Consider the following 6,662-nt stretch of genomic DNA (forward strand, 5'->3'; position numbering starts at 1 on the left):
GCGTGCTCAGAGGCCGATATATTGCTGGGAGATGATGAGCTTTCCATTGGAGGGCAGGAACTCAAGTGGAGGAGCCGATGATGAGGCGAGTGACACATTTTCTCATTATTTACAGCACGAGAGGACTATTTTTACGATATAAGTTAGCTTCTTACGTTCGTTAATACCTGTAGGTTCTTGCCTTTGGTTGATTTTGCCCCCGAGTTGGGTGAAAGAAGGTTAATATGCCTGTAGAAGCATTTGTTTACATTTCGTAAAGTTCTCCCACAATGAAAACGAGTTGGTCCATCTTGTTATTTGGGGGAAGCACAGGCCAGCTTTTGCCCTTTCGGGATGAAAAGGACTTGTCATTAATTATTTGGAAGTGTAGGTGTGATGGAGCATTTGTTTTTGATAGCATTGGTTAGGATAATGCTTTTGATGGTGGTCTTATGGGAGGGTTGTTTTGGGAATTCTTGTTGTCCGGAGATCTGGCAAGGTTGTGTTCCTTGAGGATCGTTCTGTAGTGAAATGAGTCAGATTTTGTATTGTTATTCTGTGTTATGTAAGACCATTTTTTTGTAGTGTGTAAATGGTGTGAACTGTGCCTGTGGAAGACACGCCTGCTGTGTGTTTCCTTGAATGTATGTGATGAGTGTTCTAAGTGTATTGTTCAGAGATGACCATCTGGTAGGGCTTTTGCTGCTTGGCGGATCCTTATATACAGTGATTATATGATTTAGAAAATTAAGATGCTAATCCGGTAAATGTTTGCAAAAGGACCCCGCCCATCTGAGACTAAGTTCCCAACTGGAGGCAACAACTTTGGGGGATGCCGTGGGGAATTGATGGGTTTTAGGTAGGGGAATAATGGGGGAATTTGTGCACAGCAGGCATGATAAAAAGTTGATAAAGTTTGAAAATGAAAATCTGATCCATGATTTATAATTGAAATGATAATGAAAGTGAAAAATTGTAAAATCTGATCCAAGAGTCACCAAGTACATGAATCAATAAATCTACCCAAAATGCACAAGTTACCCTAAAGAGCTCTATGATCCAAAAATCTTCCTAACCTTGGGGCTTCACACTCAGATCCCCTCCTGATCAATTTCTCCTGGGAGGGGCTTTGCTCCAGGAACCCCACCCAGTTGTTGCATTTCCTTAGTCATGTTCTCTGCCCTCGGACCCTCTCTGTCACTGCACCCCCCTTCTGATTCCTGTATATCTTTAAGCAGGGGCTCCAACACCTCACAATCACCACATATCTCACCTAATTGCTTTATCAGTTACAATATTTTTACATTTAAAGATATAAATTGGGTTTACTGTATGTTGAAGGGAATGTGACAAACCTTTGATGTGCGTCTGCAGCTGGAAGATATACATTGTATTTCATTGAATTTAGAGATTGTTTTCACTGGAATATTAGGAATGAATTTGGAAACATTATTAGACTTGTAAACAAACTCTCCTGAATCGAGCAATGACTACAGTGAGGAATGTACATCTTATGAATACATATATTGCTATAATTTGATGTAGATTAAAATACAGAAATATATTAAAAGCATAGTGTTTTATAAAGTGTAACAACGATTGTCCAAGATGTCTCGAGTTGTATGTGCCAAAACTATTTATGCTTGCTTACTGTGTTCACTGTGAGGCAAGGGAAGGCTGACCTTAGCAGTGGGAGCCACGTGGGGGAGATAGTCTCCTCATGACATGTTCTGCAATAAGATTTGTAGATTTTCATGAATAGGTTGGATTCTGCAGATTATGAAAGCCCTCCCCCCTGGGCTGTATTCTTGTTAGCACCATAGCATGCGCGACATAGTCGTACATGCCCCTGGAGAATGGGACCTGCGCACCATGGCATATATACACATGCCACCTGGAATGTAGTCCAGGCATGCCATGGCATGAATGTACATGCCACCTAGCGGGATGGGTTAATATTAATAAATTTAGTATTTCATTGCCTTCAGATGTATGATCTTTAATCTTTTCCAAGTTAGTGCAGTCCTTTTGAAAGTTGTCTGTGTGTTTGCCTTTCTAGCATTTGTGGGGAACAAATTTTAAATAGAACAAAGAAGGGAAGAATGAGAAAATCACAAATAATACTGAAGGCCTTTTGCTATAATTTTTCTTCTTCCACCAGTCTATTTATTTACTGTACCTGTCTGTGTCAGTAACTTTGTGTGTGAATGTGTTTTATTTTGCATGAAACTCCCAGAGTGAGCATGCTTGTTTGTATGTCTTTGTGCAGTTAAGTAAATTAGTTGGAGTTTAATAGTATGTTTATACCTATGGATTAAGAAAATATTTGGCTGCTTCAATATTGTACATTAAGTTATTTATATGACAGAAGTAGCCTATTACAAATATATATGTGTATATATAATTTTTTATAATTAATTAATTAATTATTTTTTTCTACACATTTTGAAATGCAGACTAATTAATTTGCAAATATGTATACAAGAAATATAAATCAAACACATTTGGTACTAACCACAATTATTAGCTGTCAACATACTGTCCACAAACTTAGTGTAAGTATGTAGATTAGTCAGTCACTTGTAGGGGTGGAAGGTGTAATGCATGCAGTCTGAATGATAATTGAAGTTCAAAACGGTTAACTGTTGCGCATTGTACTTGCCTGCAGGTATTGAAGTATGACAAGGGTGACAGCATTAAAAATTATATTATTATTCCTGCAATCTAAGTCTGTCCTAAAACCAAAATTGAGTGACTGGATGGATTGCATGATTCTGGGAAACTGACACTCACAATAATGCTGATATCTTTTACACAGGTAATTGTTATGTAATTTATCCTCCCAGTGCCTAGTAATTACATTGTCTACTGTTGTTATCTTTTGTAAAATTTGTTTGCACATTGATGGGCTTACAAGTGCTCAGCCATCAAGGTGCTAGTTAGTAAGACTGTGTCCTCAGCTGATTTCCCTTTCTGTGAGTTTTTGAGAAAAGTTTTTCTTTAATAGTATAAATATTGATTTTGTTGACATTACAACTATTATGACATTGTCAACAATACTAATAGCCATCAAAAAAAGCATCTTTCTGAAAAGGAAAAGGGTAATCTGTGTGTAAAAACAATCAATAGAAAAACATCATTGACATGGCATGCATTCTGCCATCCTGTGAACAGGGCGTTCATTTGATTTGTGTAATTAAATATTGCCAGCATAGTAGGAGTTTGATAGCATAACCTAACCTGTAGGAAGAAGTCACGCATAAACTGTGAAAATGCTTACTAGTAATGTTGTTAATATTTTTGATAAAACCTTGGGTCTGTACTTTCTGAAAGAATACTTTTTTCCCCCCAAATTATTCTATGAAAGAAAGTAACACTGGAACGTACTTTGCAGTAGTTCTGTATGTATGTGTATGTATATATATGTATATATGTACATGTACATGTGTACATGTATGTATGTATATATGTATATATATGTATATGTATATATATTTGTATGTATATGCATATATTATATATATATATATATATATATATATATATATATATATATATATATATATATATATTGTTGGTTCATATGAATGTTTAACAATTTCTAATACATGTATTTAAATATATTATATTTTTTAATAGGAGACAGTGGAAAACATTAAAGTTTATTGAGAGCTCATGCTCATTGTATTGTCTCTGCTTAACTCTAGAGTATTAACCGTGATGCAAGTCATGGTTACTTATTATGTATTTAAGCGTTTGAGAAAAAAAAAAAATAGCCAGTGTAAGAATTATACTGAGTTAACTTTTGCCTTCTCTTGCATCAGCTTTGTGTGTGTGTGTGTGTGTGTGTGTGTGTGTGTGTGTGCGTGATGTGTGTGTGTGCGTGAGTGTGTGTGTGCGTGAGTGTGTGTGTGCGTGAGTGTGTGTGTGCGTGTGTGTGCATGTGTGCTTGAAAACAAGTGGTTCTTTAATATTTATCTTCATGCCCCTGCCTCTTCTAGTAGTATGTCCTTGTCTGCATGCCTCCCCCCATTCTCTCTCTCTCCCTCTCCTCTCCTCCTCTCCTCTCTCTCCTCTCTCCTCCTCTCTCTCTCCTCCTCTCTCCCTCCCTCCCTCCCTCCCTCCCTCCCTCCCTCCCTCCCTCCCCCTCCCTCCCCTCCCTCCCTCCCTCCCTCCCTCCCTCCCTCCCTCCCTCCTCCCTCCCTCCCTCCCTCCTCCTCTCTCCCTCCCTCTCTCCCTCCCCTTCCCCTTGTAGCCACATATACCATATAGGAAAGAATTCCAACTGAAATTACCAAATGTAACAGATTTTTTAAGTACTGGTTTGTAAGCAAACAATGCTCACATAGTTTGTGCTGTATGACTAGTTGACATGTTAACTACCTAATTAGCTGTTTTCACTTTCTTGGGCAATTTAAGTGGGGTAAAAAAAAAGAAAAAGAAAAAGAAAAAAGATATTTATGATTGATGGTGATGATAATGTTATATCATATATGAATCCTAATGATGAAAAAGTTAGAAAAGTAATCAAGTGATAAGAATAAAATTAGTATAATAACAAAATAATAGTAATATAGCAGTAATAGCGATAACCATGATAATTAAAAAAAAAAAAAATATTATTATGATAATGATAATAATAATAGTAATCATCATCATCATCATCAATAATTATCATCATCATCATCATCATCATCATCAATAATTATCATCATCAATCAGCATCATCATCATCACTACTACTATTATTATTACTACTATAATAATAGTTATGAGAATAGTAACAATGATGTCAATGATCAGAGTGATAGCAGTATTAATGATAATGATAACAATAGTCATGGTAATGCTTGGTAAAAATGGAACTATTTTTTTATTTGGACTGCACTTCTGCACTTCAGTCATCATGGCAACATGATTTGTTAGCTGTTTGCATACCTTTTATAGGGGCCATTTTCCAGTATAGAAAAAAGCCAAGTGTATATTGCTGAGTCTATGGTGCAGTTATTAGATTAAGAGAATTCCAAATATAATTATGAAAAAAATTTAAAGTTTTCTCTTCTTAGTTTGACCCCCCCCCTCCCCCTCCAAGTATTATTAGGAAAATTTCTAAGTTTTCTCCACCTTTTCCCCCTCCCTCCCCCCATGTTCTCAGTAAATTACTAACAACCACCTCCGGGGAGTTAAAAGAACACCTGTTTGTACCAGTTTTGATGAATTTGTAATGGGGATGTCTGGGCTGCTTGGGGTCTGTATTATGTGCCTTGGGTGGAAGACCCATTAAAACTTGTCACTATTTATTTTATACATGTGTGTGTGTGTGTGTGTGTGTGTGTGTTTTATATATGTATTATATATGTGTGTATTATATATACATATAAATATATATACATATAAATATATATACATATAAATATATATACATATAAATATATATACATATAAATATATATACATATAAATATATATACATATATATATACATATAAATATATATACATATAATTATATACATATAATAATTTGTATATACATATAAATATATATACATATAAATATATATACATTATAAATATATATTACATATAAATATAAATACATATAAATATATATACATATAAATATATATACATATAAATATATATACATATAAATATATATACATATTATTATATATTATATATAATTTATAGTATATATATTATATGTATATATATTTATATTATATATATTTATATGTATAATATTTATATGTATATATATTTATATGATATATATTTATATGTATATATATTTATATGTATATATATGTATATAGTATATATATTTATATGTATATATATTTATATGTATATATATTTATATGTATATATATTTATATGTATATATATTTATATGTATATATATTTATATGTATATATATTTATATGTATATATAATACACACATATATAATACATATATAACACACACACACACACACACACACACACATGTATAAATAAATAGTGACAAGTTTTAATGGGTCTTCCACCCAAGGCACATAATACAGACCCCAAGCAGCCCAGACATCCCCGTTACAAATTCATCAAAACTGGTACAAACAGGTGTTCTTTTAACTCCCCGGAGGTGGTTGTTAGTAATTTACTGAGAACATGGGGGGAGGGAGGGGGAAAAGGTGGAGAAAACTTAGAAATTTTCCTAATAATACTTGGAGGGGGAGGGGGGGGGTCAACTAGAAGGAAAACTTTAAATTTTTTTCATAATTATATTTGGAATTCTCTAATCTAATAACTGCACCATAGACTCAGCATATACACTTGCTTTTTTCTTTATTGGAAAATGGCCCTATAAAAGGTATGCAAACAGCTAACAAATCATTTGCCATGATGATGAAGTGCAGAAGTGCAGTCCAATAAAAAATAGTCCATTTTTACCAGCATTACATGACTATTGTTATCATTATCATTAACTGCTACCTCTGATCATTACATCATGTCTATTCAAACATTAAAAATCATTTGATGATGATGAAGTGAGAAATGAGTAAATAAAAAATAGTTTATTTTTTATACATATCATATATTTTTTTAATTACTGTATGCATACTGATATTGACTATTATTGATTATACTAATTATCTACACTAATATTTTTAATATATATAGTATACATAATGAATAT

The sequence above is a fragment of the Penaeus monodon genome, chromosome 1 (assembly GCF_015228065.2).
Source record: "Penaeus monodon isolate SGIC_2016 chromosome 1, NSTDA_Pmon_1, whole genome shotgun sequence".
Taxonomy (NCBI): domain Eukaryota; kingdom Metazoa; phylum Arthropoda; class Malacostraca; order Decapoda; family Penaeidae; genus Penaeus; species Penaeus monodon.